This window comes from Capsicum annuum, chromosome 3, assembly GCF_002878395.1.
Source record: "Capsicum annuum cultivar UCD-10X-F1 chromosome 3, UCD10Xv1.1, whole genome shotgun sequence".
In the NCBI taxonomy this organism is placed as follows: domain Eukaryota; kingdom Viridiplantae; phylum Streptophyta; class Magnoliopsida; order Solanales; family Solanaceae; genus Capsicum; species Capsicum annuum.
The window spans coordinates 709,002-732,719 of NC_061113.1; the positions used below are offsets into that span (position 1 = coordinate 709,002).

The 23,718-nt window shown below is 36.7% G+C and overlaps 1 pseudogene; it reads right to left on the reverse strand.

The window, feature by feature from the left end:
- Positions 1 to 3,431: 3,431 nt before the first annotated feature.
- LOC107864437 lies at positions 3,432 to 21,733 on the reverse strand (annotated as a pseudogene).
- Between the last annotated feature and the right edge of the window lie 1,985 nt (positions 21,734 to 23,718).

Here is a 23,718-nt window from a genome sequence, read left to right on the forward strand (position 1 = left end):
ACGCGAAGAAGCAGACACCTCTTTGTCGACGTGCCTGCTTGCTTCGTGATTTTACTATATCACCTCTAATTAATTATTATATGACATTTACGTATTAAAAATGAATAATATTTAATAAAAAGGTAAATAAACAATAATGACATGTCTGCTTCAGCAGTTTCAACCATACGTGTTCGTCGACATGCCTGTTGCTTCGTGATTTTACTATATTATTCCTAATTAATTATTATATATCATTTACGTATTAAATAATTAATAATATTTAATTAAAAATAAAATAGACATAAAATGATAAATTAACTTTTGATGTTTTAAATTAATTTGACATCTTATATGAGGTCAATTTAGTTTTCCTTCACAAGTATTTTTTTATAGCAATTTTGCTATATCACTTGCCACTTAAATTGAAATAGACGTAAAAGTATTATAAATCACAATAATTAAAAACCAAATTTATTTTTAAAATATAATTGACTATTAACGTTGCAAAAGTTCGAACAAGGAGAGTAACATATATTATTTGAAAATTACATAAAAAATATTATAAATTACAATAATTAACAACTTAAAATATCTAAAAACATATTTAAAATATCATTGATTATCTAAATTTTATTTGTGTCACATAAATTGAGATAAAAAAATAATATATATTGATATCTAGTACATGGTAGAAGTGCCAAAGTAAAGCAACAAAACTGGTTAAGCCGTGATCTACTTTTGTTCTTTCTTTGCTTCAATATCATTTGGGTTTCAGGGCTAAAACTTGATATGAGCAGTCTAGTGGAGGGTCTAAACGGCCTCAAAATGAACCAAATGAGAATATACGTAATGATGAGAATTCAAGGCCTAGTATACGTTAAAGAACGTCAAGTTACTTTGGATCAAATTTTGTAATATTTCTTCTTGAAAATGAGTCCCAAACATTTAAAGAAGCAATGTCGTTTTCAGGCTTATTCTTTTGGAAAGAGATAGTCAATAGTGAGATTAATTCAATCTTGAGCAACCACACTTGGGAGTGATTGATCTTCCTCCAGGAAATAAACCTTTAGGTTCAAAAGGAAAATAAAAGTTGATGGTAATATAAGACCAGGCTTATTGTAAAAGACTTTAGATAAAAAGAAGCCTTAATTATTTTGATACATACTCGCTTGTAACAAGGATAACATCCATTAGGATGTTAATTGCCTTAGCGGCAACATATGATCTTGAAATCTATCGAATGAATGTGAAAACAATTCTTAAATGGAGAATTGGGGGAAGAAATTTACATGGAACAACATGAGAGTTTGGTGGTTCTTGGTAAAGAAAAGAAAGTGTGCAAACATGTTAAGTCACTTTATGGACTAAACAAACACCCAAACAGTGGCATGCAAAGTTTGACCAAACCATGTTGGCAAACAACTTCAAAATAAACAAATGTGATAAATGTGTTTACATTAAAGATACTCCAAATCACAAAATCATTATTTCTTTGTATGTGGATGATATTTTGATCATAAGTAAAAACATTTCTGACATAAATGCTGCGAAACGAATGCTTGAGAACAAATTTGATATGAAAGACCTTGAAGTTGCGGATGTGATCTTAGGGAATAAGAATTCATAAAACTCTACAAGGATTGATGTTGTCACGGTATTATTACATTAAAAAAGTACTTGACAAGTTTAAGTATTTGAACTCAGTATTGCCAAGACTCTAGTAGACATGAGCTTCGCACTTCAAAAGAATAAATGTGAAAGTGACTCACAGTTGGACTACACAAGAGTGTTGAAAGTTTGATGTATATAATGAATTGTACGTGATCAGATATAGCATGTGTTATTAGTAAATTGAGTTGGTATACGAGTAATCCCAATCAAATTCATTGAATGACAATGATAAAAGTTTTGTGGTATCTAAAATATTACTAGGCTTTTCATTATAACAAATATCCGGCGGTAATTGAAGGATATAGTGATGCAAATTGGATCATCGGGTCGAACGAATTAAAATTCACGAGTGGATGTGTATTCACTTTAGGCGGAGGAATAGTCTCTTGGAAATCATCCAAACAGGCATGTATTGCCTGCCCTACAATTGAATCTGAATTTATCCCATTAGATAAAGTCGGTGAAGAAGCTGAATGGCTCCAAAATTTCGTGAAGATATTTCTTATTGACCCAAAACTTTGACACTAGTATATATACACGGTGATAGTCAAACGACAATAGGTAGGGCAGGGAGCATGATGTACAATGGTAAATCTAGTTATATAAGACGAAGACATAATACCATTAGAGAACTGCTCTCTAGTGGATGATCACGATTGACTATTTGAAATCAAAGAATATTGTGTCGAATCCACTTATAAATGACCTATCTAGAGAGCGAGTTGAGAGATTATCTAAGGAAATGAGTTTAAGGCCTAGGAGAAGTCATCATGGTAGTAACTCTACCTAGCAGACTGGAGATCCCAAGAGCTAAGTTCAAGGAGATCAAACAAATTTATGATTGACGGTTCAACATTGTCAATATACTCAATCCATTCTCATGATGAAGACAATGTTCAGGAAACAAGGATAACGCTTATGGATTGAAACTTTTTAATGGTTTCTAAGTTTGGTAGATTTAACCAAATAGTTTGATCTAAAGGATTAAAGTTTAAGAATCACTTATTTGAGGGTGAAGTAGAAGTCGCTTCAAGGAGAATGATAGTAAAAGCCTATTCTCAAAGCTCTCATGAAATCAGGACGTGTTCATGGTTGAAACGAATAAAATCGTGAGAACCATAGACGTTAAAACACTGGACGTGAAACTTGTGTTGTATAGGTGTACATTAAAGTTCAACGGTTTACAGATATCACATCAACCGATTGACTGAGTGCATCCGATGCAAGTTCAATACAAAAAGTTCAAAGGAAAACCTACTTATCCAGATGCAATTAGTCTTTGCTTGTTGATCACATACTTTTCTGTTAATTTTTTGATAAAATATTCATTCCCCATTTAGGTGAGGGATTATTGGGTTTTAAGTGAATATGTGAATGAAAAATGGAGGGAATAAATTGGAGGAAAAAGTGGAGTGAACTTTCACTCGAGGAAGTAAAGTTCTTCCACATTGGTGGGAGAAAGAAACTTTCTTGTGCTTATATTGAGAAACACTCTTTCATGTGGATAGTGAGGCAAGAACAAGAGATGCCTTGCGCCGTTGTTGTTGCTCGCTCAACTCGGCTTCGAATTCAAATTCGGATTTGAAAAATAATTGATTGAGATATTAATTTTTTGGATAAAATTTATTCGATATTTGAAAATAAGTGAAATTTTAATTCAAAAATCCAACAGAAATATTTTACACAATACAAAAGTCACTGGAATGTGCAAAATATCACCTGCGACCGTAGGTCTACGGTCGCAAACCGAGCGCAGGTGGCATGATGTTTCAGAAAGTTGTCTCTTTTCGTGAACCATTGCTTACTTTCTTGAGGGACTCTTTATGACTATAAAATACTTGAACTTTTCCTCAGATAAAGGTACGATTTTGAGTTGAAAAACATCTTCTTCGTATTCTAAAAACTCTCATGTGATCATCAAATCGTTTAGTGAATTCGAAATTTCAGAAAATTTGAGGTACCGCTATTTTCTGAAAGCGAATCATTTTATCCTTGAAATAAAGATTTCATTAACCTTAGGTACTTGAGGGGAATAAATTCCCTAACGACATACGTGAATTCGGTGGACTTGATTCTATCCTTTTCTGTTTCATCTTCATTTTTTAAAGTTGATATAAACTTCATTTTGATAGTTCATTTGAACTTGTGTTTGAAGTTGTTGGAACTTCTTTGTAGTTCTTGAAGTTGTTGAACTTCACTGTAGTTCTTCAAGTTGTTCTTGAACTTAGTGTTGAAGTTCATTGCGTAATATACAGATTTTTGTACCCAGAATAACATGATCTAACCTATCCTGTTTATGATCTATTGTATGCATTAAACCCGAGAGATTCATGCTTGTGGCTGAGTATTAGCTCAATCATTTAACTTGCATATTCCGATGACTACTTCCCATATTCTCAAGCTTTTGCTGATTGTTAGAGTAAGCTCTTCCTTGCCGAGGAGCTTGTCTGTAGTAACCAATTTCCTCTTGATCTTCGATAGTCATGATCACCTCCCAAAACCATGGCAACCAGCATCAGGCTTTAGTTTACCCAAACTTTCTAAATTCCTCCTCTATTTCATAATCAGCCATCATTGTAGGCGTGTTTGGACATATACAGAGTTAATCTCAACTGCGAAAAGTTCTAAAAGGAAAACATGAAAGCATATCAGTCAAATGAGGTCCCTTAAGAAAGAATACACATTCTCGGAAGACAGGATTGTCAAGAATGGACCTTGGGCCTAACTCAATCTCAAAAGCTATCTCAAGTGGTGAGGATTACCCAAGTCCATTCCCCAATCAATGTTAGTAGTATCCATTCTCATTGGCCTTCCCAACAATTAAAAAAGTAAAATTAGATGAGTCCAAGTTCAGTGGAAATTACATGAGTTTGTAGTGAAACCTGTTGTTTAGGAGACTCAATTTACAGAAAATGAGAAAGAAAAAATATCATAATAATTAGAAAATAGACATATGAATGCACATTGATTGAAGGCAACCATGAGAATGTAACATACAGACGTGAAGTTTGAGCAGTCAGTTCATGGTCGTTCCATTTATGGAGCTGTTGATCATAAGAATTGATGATGTTTTAAGAAAGGACTTTCACTTTGTATGTGTATGTCTCCTTGGCTGATTTTGCAGTGAGCATCAACTTGACTAATTTAACGCACTCTTTGTTCCCAGAATTATATAGCCAGTTTGTGTTTGCATCGATGAATTTTCTTTCAAAATCCATTTCAACCGCATTATTGATTTATTATTTTGCTGGTTTGCTTTGTAGTGTTTCCCTTGGTTCAACCTGGAGAATTTTGAGCATAACGAGCATGTATTTGAGAAACTCAATGTAATGGCTGCAAGAAAAGGATGCACCGCTTCACAACTAACATTGTCTTCCACAACTGCTTTACTCACATCTTGTAGTGAAGGAGGGCAACTTTCCTGTTGAAACACCTTTTTCTGCAACAACTTCACTTTCATCGGGTTTGAGGAACGGAAGAGAATAAGGATCAACATGGTGCTTGACTTGCTTAGCCACTTCCTCAAGTCGAGTTGTTATTACTATTCTGCTTCTATTTCCAACATCAGGAAACGAGAACCTTAAGTCATCCCATGCCTTACCATCCCACATATCATCCAAGACAATGAGATATCTCTTTCCCATTAGGCTTTTCTTCAATTCGTCAGCAACGATACGACAACATGTACACTTGTCTGTCAAGTCTCTCACCATTGACAACATCATGACCAGAGGAATACGACTCAAGCTCTTTCATGTCCTCCACATTCAATTTTTCGTTGAGCTTCTCAATCTTCGTAGTGCCCGGTATAGGGCATACATCATCGCCTTGGTGAAGAAGTCCAAACCAATGTTAGTTGTGAAGGGGTGCATCCTTTTCTTGCAGCCATTACATTTAGTTTCTCAAAAATACTTGCATGTTATGCTCAGAATTCTCCAGGTTGAATCTAGGGAAACACTACAAAGCAAACCAGCAAAATAATAAATCAATGATGCGGTTGAAATGGATTTTGAAAGAAAATTCATCGATGCAAACACAAAATGGCTATATAATTCAGGGAACAGAGAGTGTGTTAAATCAGTCAAGTTGATGCTCTCTGCAAAGGCTTAGCTATTTAACTTCGTAAAGACACAAGTCTATGAAATTGTTAATACAAAAGCGGTTAATAATTTATCCAGAAACCAGTAAGTTGCCTATGCGCTTAATTAGAGTCGGACAGTTTGATTAAAACACACCGGCAAGGTGTTCTTTCTTTCATTAAGCTATTCTTAGAGAAACTGTTCTTGAAGATTTTCCTATTATTCTGCATGTTATGTCACCTATCACCATAACTGAAAGGGGGGTAGAGGTTCGTGGAAAAGACATTTTATCGGCACCATTTTCCAAGGGCCTTACCTTACATGTGACCAAGAGGTCATGAGTTCAAACCTTGGAAACCGCCTCTGGCAGAAATGTAAAGTAAGACTGCGTACAATACACCCTTGTGTGGGGCCCTTCCCCAAACTTTGCGCATAGCGGGAGCTTTAGTACACCGGGATGCCCTTTTTTTTTTTTTTTTTTTTTTTTTTTTTTACCTTATGGAGCATTCTGAAAATCTCTCTGTAAAACATCAATTCCCATTGGCCTTCCCAACAATTAGAAAAGTAAAATTAGATGAGTCCAAGTTCAGTGGAAATTACATGAGTTTGTAGTGAAACCTGTTGTTTAGGAGACTTAATTTACAGAAAATGAGAAAGAAAAGAATATCATAATAATTAGAAATACACATACAAATGCACATTGATTGAAGGCAACCATGAGAATGTAACATACAGACGTGAAGTTTGAGCAGTCAGTTCATGGTCGTTCCATTTCTAAGGTGACTAGCATATATTATACCATATGTTAGAGTTGTGACCCGAATTTTGTTGGTCTGGCCCTGAAAGTTTCGTGGTGCGACCTATGTTTGTCATTTTCAATGGGGTCTGTGGTGGTAGCGTAGGGATCGGACCTATCCCGAGCTCACCACTTCACCCCGCGGTATGGGCCTTTATGATTTTGGGCCTAGGACCTATTTGTACGCACGTACAATATAAGTGCAATTTAGTGGGTTATTTTCATCATTCAGAAAATTCAGCCTTCTCCACATTGTACTTTCTCTCCTTTATAGTGAAATGTAATGCCCCGTAAAAAAACCGTGCATGTTTTAGCTTCTAATAGTGTACTCTTAGCCTTGGAAACTTGAAAATATTCTAAGTGTTAAAAGACTTAGACTCATTCTTAGCTAGTAATCTTCGGGGATTTTATTTTCAACCTTTCCGACCTCCGTTTTTAGATTTTCTTGTTGCATTACGATGAGGCAAGGTTGTGGTACGTATTGGGTGAGTTTCGGAATTTTTAGACGTCGTTTAGGGCATCCTTGGATGCCCAAAACAGTGGCATCATGCGATATGCATGCGTCGCATGGTCCAACGCATGGTGGCAACATGCGATATAGCATGCGTCGCATGCTCCAGAGCGATGGGAAATAGCATGTGATGCATGGTCTGTTGCACGCCTGGGAGTTTTTCAGCATTTAAGTTCCGTCTCATTAAGGGTAAAAGAGTATTTTTCAAATCCCTTCTCACCTTTAACACGGGATTTAACTCCCAAATACCCATATCATTGATATTTTTCTCAAAAATTATCAAGAACACTCTCTAGGGTTTCAAACTCATAACCCAAATAACTCAAGATTCAACCATGGGTTTTAGAAGATAATTAGAGATTTGAAATTTCCAATCCGTAAGCTTCAAGAATCATCCATTATTCTACGAAATCGAGCTACGCGGGGTTTTCCTAAAATCTCATGGGCATAGAAATCATGTTTTAAGAATGGGGTTTTGAAGTTTATGAATATAATCGTGTTTTAGAAGTTTTGACGGGATTGTTTTGGTCTTTAGACCTTTCCCCCAAATTGATTTGAAATTATGTATATATGTATGTATGTGTTCAAGAATGATTATTCAATTGAGAGCATGAATTATAATGAATCCCTCTCCTGTTATGAGTTTTCCCATCTTCATATGTTATGAATTGTTTTGAATGTGTTTTGAAAAGCATATGAATTGAATATGACTTTTGAATACGAAAGAGAGGGTTGTGAATGTTGAATATACATGTAATGAAAGAGTGCATGGTTTTGCTAAAAGCACATGACCACCATATGTTTGATGAAAGTTTTTACATGATTTTGACTTGAGTTTCGGAACATGAAATCTCTTATGCAAATTACATGTTTGGGTGGTCTGAAACTATATTTTTATGAAAGATCATGCTTATGGCATTATGGCTCAGAAATAGGACTTTTAAGTCTTGGTATGACGATACAAAACTCAGAAAATGCCATAATAGACACAGACTAATACAGAAATCAGACTTTATCAGATTTACATATTTTAGAACTACAGAATGCTGCATGTTCAGAAAAGGCTAAAATAGGGCATAAAGAGAGCTTAGGTGATTCCCCGAAGAAGGCATGATTCCAGATAACTCATTGCCCAAAATTGTGATTTACCGATCCGGGTATATTATATTACGCTGGCCTAGTGCCGTGTGAAGTATCAGACTCAGACACTCTAACCCTTACGACACACTTGGGTTGGGAGCTTCCCCGCCGAGTCAATGGCAGATTCCATATAGCCCGTGGAATATCAGACTTGTAGGAGAGCGCCACCTAACTCAGAAGTACTACAAAGATCAGAAACTGTTTTGACAAGAATGACCCATGATCTTCAAATGATGCCCACGTGTTTTCAGAAACTGTTTTATGCATTATGTTATATGAAAATTTCTCTCATATATTATATATATATATATATATATATATATATATATGTTCAAATACTCTATTTTTGGATTACTTTGTGTGCCAGTACTTTTGTGCTGACAACCCCTCCTTCCAGGTTCTGAGGCACAGTCTAGGGGTCCAGATAAATAGTAAATATTTCAGATTGCAGATCAGATTGTGCGGTGGTGAGCCTTCTATGATCTAGAAGGCCTGGTTATTCAGATAGTTATCTTTAGTCATGTTTTGGTCGACTGGGGGGCCTTGTCCCAGTTTTTTCTACAGTTGTTTAGTTTATAGTAGAGATTTTGCAGACTGAGTCAGACATTATTGTTCAAATATATTTTGGAATTCAGTTTTCAGTATCATGATCACTTTCAAATTGACCATGTTTCCATACTAAATTTCCATTTTTGCATTATCTTTTATCATATGAATGTTGTGCATAATTATCAGATAGAGAAGGGTGTTCCGGGCCTTCATAGTTCGGAATGCTCATCACGGCCAGGGCCCCGGTTTGGGTTGTGACAAACTTGTTATCAGAGCCACGGTTCATGGTCCCAGGGTATCTGTAAAATCACGTCGGGTAGAGTCTTGTTTATGGGTGTGTAGCGCGCCATACTTATAAGCAGGAGGCTACAAGGTGTTTAAAAATATTTTCCCTTCTTCATGTTCTAGTTCGTGCAATAGAGTCAGAATGTTCCTCTTTCATACTCAAATTCATGCTATGGTGTCGGCCATACAAAAGTAACAGTCATCGCAATTCTCCCTTTACTCGGATATTCTCAGACATGTCTCATTATTGGGCTGATTCAAGTACAAAAGTTTAGAGTCTAAATGGTATGGTTTTTTATGATAGAATCATATAAGATTTATGCAAGGACTTGAGAAGAGTCCGTTGGTGCTTCAGAATGTATTGGTTCTAGTGTGAACCTTGATTTTAATGAAATCGTGCTTTTCAGCCTGTAGTATTAAAAGTATTCCATCTCTTTTCAAAAATTTATGTTGCAGATGTCATGCTTCAAGGGGAATGATGTGTAGCAGAATGTTAGAGCTGTATTTCCACCTGATTAGTAGTATAAGTTAAAGTATCAGTGTCATGACCTGCTGGTAGTGAGATTAGACCAATAAGTTGGTGATATGAAGTCATAAAGTTAGAAGTCAGAGTGAGGGTGACTTTTGTGTATATAGATATTTTAGTTGAATAACTGATGTTTGAGAGTGATTTACCACTTTATAGTGATAGACTAATGTGGTAACTAGTAACATGTGTGGATTGTATGGTAGTCTGTGAGGGAAGTGTTAGGCTCAGATTTTTATTTATACACATTAAGATGTGTATTCTTAGATCATTGAATACTGTGTATCAACTTTCTATCTCTTGTAATATGTAATCTTGTTATCATGGTGTTTTTGAAAAATCAAAGTCTTGTGAAGCCGTATGAGGCCTATTTTGATTCACTAGCAACTTGTTGTTCTTGTGTTGGTTGAATATATGTATAGTCGAATCTTTTCGCACGGGGTTGAGTTGGAAATAAAGTGATACGTCCTTGTATGTTAGTTTAGTAGAAGGGTAGAGAAGGAGTTATTGGTTAAGGCTAATTGTTGTCTGCTTGAAGTATGAAAATGGCTAGATGACCCAGTAAGTTATAATTATAGACTCATGGTTGTTTATGGAATTTGAAGGTAGTCTAAATGTATGTTTGGGTAAGTAAGTGTGATGTGAGAAAACCGTATAAGTAGATAAGATTGTATGGGGTTATAATATAAGATTAAGGTTGATCATGTCTATTACGTGACTTTACCCCCCTTGACCTTCTTTCCGGTGGTAGTTGTAAACTAGTACTACTTGTGAGAAGGTATGTAGTAGATTTTTGAGGTATTTGGATAGAATGTCCCAATTTGATGGACTAGTTTATTATGTTGCATTCTTCAGTAGTGGTAGATAATTGATGCTAGACTGTAGACTTGAATTTAATGTAGAATGTGGATGTAAGAATAGTGACTTAAGATTAATGATGAATGTTTCTGAGAATTGTGTATAAGGTTGGGTTGTAAATCACGTTTAGCACTAGACATTAAGTTTGAACAATTGATGTCCATGAAGGTGGATGTGATGATTTCTTGGTTAATGATATGAGTATTATGGAAGTGGTCTAATAGGCTTGAACAGTGTATGCCAGAGCTTAAGTTTGTTTGATTTGTAATGAAGTATGATGTTATATGTATGATGTAGAGGTATGCCCAAGGTGATATGGAGTTGTGGCATTTTTTTCTAAGACTATTAAATGTTGCGTGTGGCTAGTAGTACCATTGAGTTGCTAGATGGAGAAAGACTAGTAGATGTTATATGGGTTCTAAATAGCCAGGTTAAAGAGTTTTGATTGATAGTGTTGAGCTTTTTTTTATGATCTTGATTCTCATAGTAATGAAACATAAATTTGGAGTCGCGATATTGGTACGCTATGTCGAAAATGGTATGGTTCATCAAAGGCTTATGATATCCATATTAAGTGTTAGAATCTAAGTTTGAGTTTTGAAGGTTGAACCGATAGAAATAAGTGTGCAAGCATTATACTATGACTCTTGGGGCTATCGAAATATAGAGTGTCTCTCAGAAGGTAGTATTAGCAGTGGGCTTTCCACTTTCATGAGTGGTCTTTCGGGTTAAGTTCTATTAATTTTGTGTATTTTCATATTTCAGACCCCAGAGTGTAGTAAGTGCGGTTAAGTTTATAGTCTAGTAAGGGATCTCCTAAACTGAAGATGACGGCTTGAAGCCAAGGGGGAGAACCAAGTCCGGCCCTCAGATTATAGTGGTGATGTCAGTATAACATAGGACATTAGAAGGGAAGGGTGAGGCTCAACCCATTCCTGTCTCAGTATTTTTCAGTTATCCTAACACCTACTCATACCTCACGTTTCAGTTTCATAATCATAGTTCATGTTCATGTATATGATAGAGAATCATGTTCTTTTCCAGATTCCTAAATGAGGAACTTCAGTTCATTCAGCAGTCGAAATCATATTCCATATGTTATGAACTCTAAATTGAGGTCATGCAACTCATGACTCATGTATTTATGCTTTATAGTGTGCTCAGTTCCCATAATTCATGCTATACTCTTTATGATGGGCGAAATATAGTTCATAGACACATATGCCCTAACAAGCTTCGCATCAGTTATTATTGCGTATTCAGTCATACGTTCATCAACTCAGAATCCAGTTTCATGATAGAAGTGTAAAGGTTTCAGATCAGTCAGATCCTTTCTTAGAAGATATGTCCTACCCCTGTTATCCCATACCTTTAAGGCTTCAACAAGTTCCTACCCATCATTCGGGGACGAATGATCCCAAAGGGGAGATAATGTAGCGCCCCGTAAAAAAAACCGTGCATGTTTTAGCTTCTAATAGTGTACTCTTAGCCTTGGAAACTTGAAAATATTCTAAGTGTTAAAAGACTTAGACTCATTTTTAGCTCGTAATATTTGGGGATTTTATTTTCAACCTTTCCGACCTCCTTTTTTAGATTTTCTTGTTGCGTTACGATGGGGCAAGGTTGTGGTACGTATTGGGTGAGTTTCAGAATTTTTAGACGTCGTTTGGGGCATGTTTGGATGCCCAAAACAATGGCATCATGCCATATGCATGCATCGTATGGTTCAACGCATGGTGGAAACATGCGATATAGCATGTGTTGCATGCTCCAGTTCGGTGGAAAATAGCATGCGACGCATGGTCTGTTGTACGCCTGGGAGTTTTTCGGCATTTAAGTTCCATCTCATTAAGGGTAATGGGTATTTTTCAAACCCCTTATCACCTCTAACATGGGATTTAACTACCAAATACCCATATCATTGATATTTTTCTCTATCAAGAACACTCTCTAGGATTTCAAACTCATAACCCAAATAACTCAAGATTCAACCATGGGTTTTAGAAGATAATTAGAGATTTGAAATCCCCAATCCGTGAGCTTCAAGAATCACCCATTATTCTCCGAAATCGAGATAAGCTGGGTTTTCCTAAAATCTCATAGGCATAGAAATTATGTTTTAAGAATGGGGTTAAAAGTTTATGAATATAATCATGTTTTAGAAGTTTTGACGGGATTGTTTGGTCTTTAGACCTTTCCTCCAAATTGATTTGAAATTATGTATATATGTATGTATGTGTTCAAGAATGATTATTCAATTGAGAGCATGAATTATAATGAATCTCTCTCCTGTTATGAGTTTTCCCATATTCGTATGTTATGAATTGTTTTGAATACGTTTTGAAAAGTATGATATGAAATACTTGGGCTTTTGCTATGTTTCGAATATGACTTTTGATACGAAAGAGAGGGTTGTGAATGTTGAATATACATGTAATGAAAGAGTGCATGGTTTAGCTAAAAGCACATGACCACAATATGTTTGATAAAAGTTTTTGCATGATTTTGACTTGAGTTTCGGAATATGAAATCTCTTATGCAAATTACATGTTTGGGTGGTCTGAAACTATATTTTTATGAAAGATCATGCTTATGACATTATGGCTCAGAAATAGGACTTGCAAGTCTTGGTATGTAACACCCCGTGTTTTCGGGCTAGAGTTTAGACCGTCTTCCTATGTATATAGACCCGAACGGAATTATTCTTTATTAACATAAGTGTGGTAATTACTCCTATTGTGATGCCCCGTAAAAATTCTCGGGTCGATTTTATTTTTAGTATTATGTTGAGGGACTAAAAACTAGAATATTTCTAAGTGTAGAGTAAATACTTAGTTTTATTTTTAACTCTTAATCTTTCGGGATACAATTTTTCAGTCTTCCCGACCTTCGATTTTTGATTTTCTTGTTACGTTGAGATCGGGGAAGTTAAGGGTACGTCCCGGAAGAGTTTCGGAATTTTTAGACGAGCATAAGGGCAAGTTTGGATTGGCATTCCAGTGCCACCACACGATTAGCCTGTGCCGCCCGCTGGATCGCCTGGCCTAGAAGGCAGCCCATGATAAAACGGGCGACGCCTGCTAAAAAGCGGTGCTCTAGAGCCCGCGTAGCCTAGTGGATCGCCCCAGGCCAAATTTTCAGCCCATCCAGAAAATTAATGGCATTTTGGTAATTAACCATTTCCCAATCATCTTAAACACGGGATTTAATCCCTCAAACACCATAATACACATACTTTCCTCAAAATTATTCAAGAACACTCTCTAGGTTTCAAAATAAAAACCCAAGTAGTTCAAGATTCAATCGTGGGTTTTCAAAACCAATTGAAGATTTGGAATCCCCGCAACGCAGGCTTCAAGAAACACCTATCATCTTCGCATATAGAGGTACGCGGGGTTATCCTAAAAAAAATCTCATGGGCTTTAAAAAAATTTATGTTTTCAAATGGGGGTTTTGAAATTACGAATATGATTATGTTTTAAACATTTTATGACTGACCTCAAGAATCTCCTTCATGTGTCATTATCACTGACCTCAAGCGTTGGCGGAAAGTTTTGGAGCCCAAACTGAACTGTTCATCAGTGAAATTGAAACTCACTCGTCTATCCTTCCAACGGGAAGATTGAAATCGGTTAGCATTTCCCTTCACTGCCAGCATAAACTTTTCTTCTCTACTCTTATTCAAACAAAAGTGAAGCACTACATCATGAACCTGGCAGTATTTGACTTTTCCGTTGTAGCTTCTGCCTGAAACCATCACCACGTTACTGCTAATGAGATCATTCAAGAAACCTTCGGCTGTCTCTTCCAATCTCCCAGATTCTTCAATATTCTGCACGAAGCATATCGCTATCCATAAACTTATCAATTCAGATACTGGAATGCTTGCGTCCTCCGGAAACATCCCCATGTAGAGAAGGCACGGTCTCAAATGGTCAGGTAAGTTATCATAACTTAACTGCATCGTCGAAAGACTATATCCTTCAGACTCACCGTGATAGGAAACCAGAGAATTTTTAACCTCATGCCACCAAGAGGCTTCCATTTTATTCCTTTTGATTATTCCAGCAACCAAAACAATCACCAGAGGCAATCCTTTGCATCTTTCCGCAACATCTTTACTCACATCTTGTAGCGAAGGAGGGAAACTTTCCTGTTGAAACACCTTTTTCTGCAACAACTTCCGACTGTCATCGGGTGTGAGGAATGGAGGAGAATAAGGATCAATATGTTGCTTGACTTGCTTAGCCACTTCCTCAAGTCGAGTTGTTAATACTATTCTGCTTCTATTTCCAACGTCAGGAAACGAAAACCTTAAGTCATCCCATGCCTTAACATCCCACATATCATCCAAGACAATGATATATCTCTTTCCCGTTAGGCTTTTCTTCAACCTTTCAGCAAGGATGTCTTCCTTATCTCCCTTATCCTCTTTACCCATAACTTGACTAAAAATCTCTTGTAATAGGTCTCTCCGGTTATATGATTGGGAAATGATGCACCATGCTTGAACATCAAAATGGTGAACAATGCAGCCATTATTGTACACCTTTCTGGCAATAGTCGTTTTCCCTTGTCCTCCCATGCGTCCAATTGGGACGTCATCTATCTCATGGGTACCTCTAATCAGATACTGAATTATTTTTTCTGATTCATCCTCAAATCCAACTATCTCCTCATCATTCACAGGATTGCTACGATAAGTTGGAAGATGCTTAGGGCTTAAGAGGAAGGTTCCGAAACCTCATCTCCTTCACCTTCGCAAGAATTTGCTTGCTCTCTTTGATGATTGCAGGAAGCGAGCCAAAAAAATGCGAAAGAGCATTACATTGAACCAGAATAGAGTCAATGGATACTTCAGCTTTGTATGCCAACTTTACAGTGCCCCTTTGAAGATCTTTGAGAATTTCTTCATCTTTATGATGCACCTTTGCAACATCTCTGAAAAAAGATGTTAGATACGAAAGATCTTCATCTAAAGTTCCAATATAGGGTTTCATCATGAAATCTGAACTTGATTCAGATTTCAACATATCATTCAATTTCCTTAAAAAAGAATCAAGAAAGCTCAATCCACCAACTGTGGGGAACTCATTAGATGGACTGTATTTTAAGGATTTGTACTTCTCTTCCGCATCTGCCTTTAGATCTTCAATTTTCTCCAATATTTGTATCATAGCATCATCAATCTTGTTGGCGTCTTCTTTGATTACACATAGTATGTCACCCACAACAACTCCAATCTTTGCTAAGACTTCATTCAACCTCTTGCCTTTAATAACATGATTTGGCACATCACAGAGAAAAACCAACAAGAACTCTATCACCACATCAATGTTTCGAGCAGATGCAAAGTTCTTAAGCTTCTTATTTCTAAGATACACCAGAAAACTGTTGAGATGATGTGAAAATCCTTTTGGTAATTTCTTTTCCCTGAAAGTTTTTGATTGAGTAAACTTTGAAGCCTTTAGTTCACCATGAAAAATCTTCTTCATTTCCAGCTTCACTAATACAATCAGGCATAAACAGTAAGACACAAGCGTATGATCTTCATCACCAAAAAGAGAAAGAAGTGTCCCACATTTTCAGCCATTAACTGAATTTGGGTCCGCAAACCTTTCAATTTCTCATGGCCGACGCAACCATTTATCTCTGTGCCATATAAGTATCTTAGAAACCTCATTCTCTTTTGAATGTAGCTCAACTGCTTCTTAAGGATTTTCACTTCCTTTGTCATATCAGGATCAGGCGGACCGGATAGAAGCCTCAGCGAATCATTTAGATTCTTGTCGAGGTAATCCATATATTTCATCGGATCAGAATCATCCAGCTCGAAATTACACATTGAACTGGTATTACCTTCAACGAATTCCTGCAACTGTGATACTAGCCTTTCCGCATTAATGTTAGTTCTGCATTCATCTGGAATTCTACTAAAATCAAGATTTTTCACAATCCGTTGGGCCGTCCTTGTGATTTTGACCAAGGAATCAGGCAAAAGAACATTTTTGTACTTTATAAAGGTCCTCAAAAATCTTAGCTCCAGTTCAAGTTTCTCAATTTGATCAAACTCGACGCTACTCAGATCACCTCCACTCTTGATCATTCCTAGCTGATCTAATGCATCGTCAATACCATTTTGAACCATTTTTCGTAGATAAAGTTGGAAAATTCCTGCAAGTTCACCAACTGTTGGATTATCAGTTTCAAGTAACTGGATCGACATTTCTATTCGTATCTCTCGATATCTATGTGAATGATTATACATATTCTTGCCATTTTGGTTATGGGAATTTTCACAAACAGGTTTTGAGAAGAAATACATAACTCTCTTGTTGGTTTCAAATATATTACAAATTTTACTATGTCTTCCTTTGAATATAATAAATTTAATGCTTTAGAAAATGCATTAGACAATGTTATATAAAGGGTAAAATGGGTACAAATGGATAAATTATTCATTGGTTTTTCAAACTGGATAAATATTGCCGGACATCTATTTCTAAAAACATAAACAAGTAAAGATGTACAGAAGGAGTTATTGGCAAGTTTGGATCCATTCCCAATGATTAATCCAAGTGTTATGAAGGAAAGGATAGGTTTGCAAATTATTCAACAAGTGATGTTCATAGAATTTTAAAAGTAGTTTAAATGTATGTATGGGTAAGTAGATGTGACGTGAGGAAGGAGAATGTGCTAATAGACCGTAATGGGTTATATTATAAGATTAAAATCGACTATCCTGATTGTGTGATTTTACTACACCCAGAATCCCTTGATTTTTATCTAGTAATTGTAAGCCAGTCTAGTAGGTGAGAAGTTATGTAGTAAATTTTAAGGTGAAGAGATTCATAAAGTGGGTGATGATAGACTTGAATATTTTAATTGATAGACATACAAATCATTGTGTTATGTGTAATACCCCGTATTAGACTTAGTTTAGTTCAACTCCTAGTGCTTTCAAATGAGGCTTAATGTCACGACCTGAACCAGGGCCTGGCCGTGATGAGCATTTCGAACCATGGAGGCCCGAAACATCCCTATTAATCATGCACCTAATTCATATGATCAAAGTAATGCGGAAGAAACACAATAATTCGGAAACATGGTCATAAATATGAAAAGAAACAATAACGGGGAAATAAAGTTCCCCCAACATCAATCAACCTCTAAACAACTGTCTGCGAAAATCTCTAACAAATGACTGAGTCAAGTAACTGTGTATAAACTGGGACAAGGCCCCTGGTAGACCCCAAAATTAAATATAAGATAAAAGGACTGCAGGACATAAGACCTTCCGAAACATAGAAGGCTCACCATCTGAATGATCTACTGATTCTCTTGACCTCTAGACTGGGCCTCTAAACTTGAGAGGTTGGAGAGGGGAGGGGGTCAGCACAAAAGTATTGGCACGTAGAGATATCAAAACAAAACATAATATTTTTATAAAATATAGTTGAGAGCCATTATAAAGCAGTTTCATATCAAATCATTTGAAAACACACGGGCATAATGTAATTGTTTTCAATAACAATGAAATGCAACTAAGTTAGGTGGAATACCCTACATAATTTACACCAACTGTCAATCCTCGGTTGCCACCGAGATTAGAGTATAAGTGAGGGAGAGACACATAAGACCACGAAGCATGGTGTCTCGACCCAATGGTAGTGTCCTAGATCACTTAGCCCTGGCTCTTACCTATATCCCAATTTGGGAATGACATAAAGTCAAGTACTCAAGATCACTTACCCTGGTACCAAATTCCCATGTCGGTAAACACGGTTTCCAGCGATGAGCCCTTACACTCAAATGCCTTCTTCGGTCATCCACCTATCTCATGTAAAATCAATGCATTCAAATTTTGTTCAAATCAATCACATGTCATACTCTGTAGGGTATTGTCATACCCGACTTGCAAGCCATCAATATCACATCATTCTTCTCATTCAACCATTGTATTCAACATGAATAACCTTCTCGTTTTCAAGTCAAAATCATATCAATTCTCAAAACATCTCATGTCATGCTCTTCAAGATGTTTTCAAACAATTTACATCATATGAACATTTAAAATAAATTTATATTAAGAGAGGAAACTTCATATCATTCATGCTCTCAAGTTAACATCTTTTTGGAATACATGCATATACATATATCATATAGCAAATCACTTTGGGAGTAGGCCAGCCAAATCAATATCATAAAATGTTTAAAAACATAATCATATTCAAAATTTCAAAACCCCCATTTGAAAACATGAATTTTTAAAGCCCATGAGATTTTTGAGATAACCCCACGTACCTCTATATGCGAATATGATAGGTGCTTCTTGAAGCTTACTTTGCGGAGATTCCAAATCTTCAATTTGTTTTGAAAACCCACGGTTGAATATTGAACTACTTGGATTTTTATTTTGAAGCTCTAGAGAGAGTTCTTGAACAATTTTGATGAATGAAGGTGTATTTTGGGGTCTTTGGGAACTGAATTTCGTGTTTAGGGCTAAGTAAGGGAGGAAAAGAACCATTTTACCCCAAAAACAGAGTGTTTAAGTCACTTGAAAACTTTACATAAGCGCTGCCTATGCTATTGCCTATGTTTACATAGGCGCCGCCTATGCTATCGCCTGTGTTTACATAAGCGCCGCCTACTACTTTGAAAGGCCATAACTTCTTGCTCGGGTGCTGGATTTTAGCAAAATTGATATCGTTGGAAAGCTAACTCAAAGACCTATCATTTGACATATAGTAGGATCTCTAATTCGACATATATATAGAGTTATGGTTGATGGTAGATTACACAAATTACAACGTCCACTAAAACTTAATCGATCGAAATAGTTTCAACTCGTCCTTGAGTTGAAGGATCTCTATGGTCTAAATTCAAGCTTGGATGAATTCATATACTACGCAAATAATTAACATGCCATATTGGCATAGGCTTTATGGCTTCGGGATTATCAACGCATCAAAATCATGGTTTTTATTCTAGCCCAAAATGCGGGGTGTTACACTTAAAGCCTGAAAATTTAACTAAGTGTTGAAGACTTAGCCTTATTTTGACTTCTTAACTTTGGGGATTTTTAAGTTGACCTTCCAGGCTTTGAGATGATTGTTTTTGAGTTAATTCATGTTCAGGGGTGTAAGGAGCATGTCTTGAAAATCTAAGTGCACAGTGAGTTATTGTTTTACTTATGCATTCAACCCTACATGCTCAGTACATTTCAGTACTCTATGTGCTACATTATTTTATAATGTAGGTTCTGGTGTTCAGTTCCAGTAGTGTGATTGATTTCGATCATCTCCACATACATCCCGACACTTGGTGAGTCCTCATAGTTTGAGGACACATTTTGTCAGACTTGTTATTATGAAGTATTTAGCTATTTGATTCTGTGTAGTTCGAGTCAGCTGGGGCTAGTCCAGTGGCTCTCTAATTAGAAGTAGAGGCTTGTCCGATTGTTTCCTATTTTAGATTCAAAATGCTTGTTTGCAAGGTTTCTAAGTTTACGAATTTCAGTTCACATTAATTCAGTTATTTCAAAACTTTATATGTCAAGTTTATCTTTATTATGAGTTGCAAGATTGTTAGAAGGCTTAAAAGGTTAGCTTGAGACTACTTGTATTCTTGAGCACCGTGTGACGTCTAGGTTGTATTTCCGGTGCGTTAAATTATGTGGCTAGTACTTCTTGATTAAGATCTGAGTTTGTTTAGAACAGAGTCCCATAGCTTAAGCTAGTACCTTTTAGCTCTAGGTTAGGCTTCAACATTGAAGCATTATGCAGTGAGGCTTAAGCCCTATAGTTATGTGTTTTGCAGGGGATTTGTAAGTTGGAAATGATGAAGTGTGTTACTCGTAGTAAACTACAGAGTTGAGAAGTGTCGCTAAACTTAAGGGCTATTGGCCGTATCATTTGAGGTGGAGAATACTTCTATTCCTATGTCCAACTTTACTTATTTCATGTCAAGTATCAATATAAATCAAGACCTATGGTCACCAAATAAATTCATGCGCCTCACGTTATTATGATCATGATCCATCAAACTCATGCCTAAGATCATGTCTATGTCAAGTCTCATTATCTCATGATTCGTGCCTACATAGTTTAATTGGTGGTGTCATGAAGCTCTTTTTGATGCCTATGTATGTTTTGTTAGAGAAAATTTCTAATGTGAAGTTATTCTTTATTCCTTACTTCTAGAGCTTCAATAAGTTTCTATCCATCATTCGAGGACGAATGATCCCAAGGAGGAGATAGTATAAAACCCCACATTTTTGGGCTAGAATTTGAACTATCCTTCCTATGTATAGATTGAACCCAATGATTTCTATTTAGATACAAGTGTGAAGATCAATTCTTTAGGATGGGAACATCTTTCGAGATGAATTGAGGTTAGAGAAATCTCCTAGCTCAAAATTGGGTTAACTTTCCTATCGATTTAGTTTTAGTAGATGTTCTTACTTGGATCAACATCCAACGACCACTACTCCTAGAATATAAAGAGTTAGGTGGCCTACTATCTATCAATTTAAAGGTATTTGAGTTTCTTTCCAACACAGTTGACGGCTTGTCATGTCGAGTTCTGAGTAAGAAGTTATGGGCATTTTAGTGAGACACTATCCAAGATGCACGATGGCCCTGCGAGGCACAACTGATGCCGCACGATTGGCCGTGGGAGGCACGGCTAGGGCCGCACAATTGGCATGCGACGCAACCCCCCCTCTCCCAGACGTAAAAATTCTGTTGTTCTCTTACTAAATCAGGGGAAAACTAGTCCTTTCACTTATATAACTCCCTCAACTCGTTTTCAATACCCAAAGTCGCCCTAATCTAGAGCATTCATTCCTAGATTCTTAATCCCTCTTCTCTCCCAATTTACTAATAAAGTTTATTGATAAATTGCACCTGCGTTTACACTAAACTATAACAAGCTAAAAGCAAAATGGACTAACAATTCAGCTGTTATATCAACTCAAGAACTTAGAGATTTTGGAAAGAAGGAAAGCAGTAGAAAGTTAATAAGTATATCTTACAATTCGCAAGCGTGAAGAGTAGTCGATTGATCTTCTTTGCTCTTTTGTATCTCCAATAAGTTCTGATCCAATCCTTGAGAAAGAGTTGTTGACGACTATAATTAAAAATATTCAAATCCTCAGATGTTAACTAAATATATGACCATAATTTCTGATACAAATTTGAAAAATATTTATTGAAAAATACCAGATAAAGATTGTGCAGTAGGAGAAAGCTAACAAGAAAAGATTAACAAGGAAGGAGGAGGAAATGTTTGTGGATGAATACTCATATATGATGATGCAGTGTATCTAAAATATTAGCTTAATTAAAGTCAATGGTTGTAGCAATATTTAATGAATAATTCTTGGGTTCATCATAGTAATTATTAGTACAGAGAGACAGCTAATTAATTGGCAGGTTAATGCCCATTCCCATTGGCCTTCTAAGTCAATGGTTGCATAAATTAATGAAATAACATGGCTTACTGGTAGTACAGAGAGGCAACTTATTAATTGCCTGGTTGAATCCATTCCCATTGTCTTTCCCATGATTAATTATAAAAATCACTCAAGTTTAATGTTGAGTTAATCTAGATTGGTCTCAAGCCTCATTAGCCTGGGATGCCCGTCACGGCCAGGGCCACGGTTCGGATTGTTACACTCAAGAACTTAGAGATTTTGGAAAGAAGGAAGCAGTAGAAAGTTAATATCCTACAGAAGAGGATTATAAAAAAATGTAACACAGTTCAGTGGAAACATACAAAAGAGCAGCCCAGTGCACTAAAGCTACTGCTATACGCCGTGTCCGGGGAAGGGCCCCACTACACCAATAATGTTATAAATTGTTAGTGAAACCTGTTGTTTAAGGCACTTACAGTTAGCATATGATAGTCATATTTTTCATTTTTGCTTATACAATTAACTAGTCATCAAACACGCGTGTCCATACTAATTAAGTGTATAATTTAGTATCCCCTGGGTGAGCTTAACAAGGAGATAAACACATACAAATACACATTGTTTGAAGACAATCATGAGAAACTAACATTGAGCAATCAGTTCATGGTGATAAAGCGACTAGCGTTTATGTCATATGGGAGATATTAAGCAGCAAAAGGTTTCTTGCCTATTTACGGATGACAAGAAATGAACTTGGGCCTAACTCAACCTCAAAAAGTTTGCTCAAGAGGTGTGGATTACCCAAATATAAGCAAACCACTAGTCCATTCCCCAACCAATATGGGACTTTTACCCACTCTAACACCCCCCTCACGCCCAGGCCCAACTGGCACCGGCGCGTGGACCGGGAACTGGCACTCCACTCTAACACGCCCAGGCCCAACTGGCATTGGCGCATGGACCGGGAGCCCAAAACAGGGATGGACCTAGCTCAAATACCATGTCAAGAATGGACCTTGGGCCCAACTCAACCTCAAAAGCTAGCTCGAGAGGTGAGGATTACCCTACTCCATATAAATAAATCACTAGTTCATTCCCCAACCAATGTGGGACTTTTACCCACTCTAACAGGACTCTGTGTTAACTTCTTAGTTTTGATGATTGACAAACCATCATAGGGACCTGGTTCCGATGATGTTACATTGTTGCTTTTGATGATGAGTTGCAGTTCTTCAGGGACCAGGTTCATCAATCCTGTGCAATTTTCTGCAAGTCAGCACTACAGCTGGAAAGTGTACTGTTGACAGTAAGTTGGTGAGAAAGGTGGCAGAGGTGCAGCGTCTTCTTGGCATTTTTCAGAGAATGGCATAGGGATTGTCCTCTATAGTCCTCTTGGACGAGGGTTCGTCTCAGCAGGCGCAGAGTCGATTGAAAACTTTCCTGATGGTGACTTTCACATAAATTATTATCTTCAATATGGTTTAAATTAAACTGTTGACTGCTTTCGTGTTAACTGTTTCGCAAACATTGTTATATTATCTTACAAAGTCATATATCTAAGCATTTGTACTGAGCATTAACTTGCTATCTCTTAGTGCATTGATGTTTTACAGAGAGATTTTCAGAATGCTCTGTAAGGTAAGGCCCTTGGAAAATGGTGCCGATAAAGTGCCTTTTCCTCGGACCTCGACCAAAATTTCATAAAGGCATAGTATATAAATATGATCCTATACTTGACACCAAATTATAACATTGACCTTAAACTTTGATAGTGCACAAGTAGGCCCTTTAACCATACAAAACCTGAACAAAAAGACACTCCGATTTTGCAACTACACGCATGTACCTCACTTGCTTTGACATTACTAATCCACTCATATGGTGCCACCTAATAAAAAAACACAT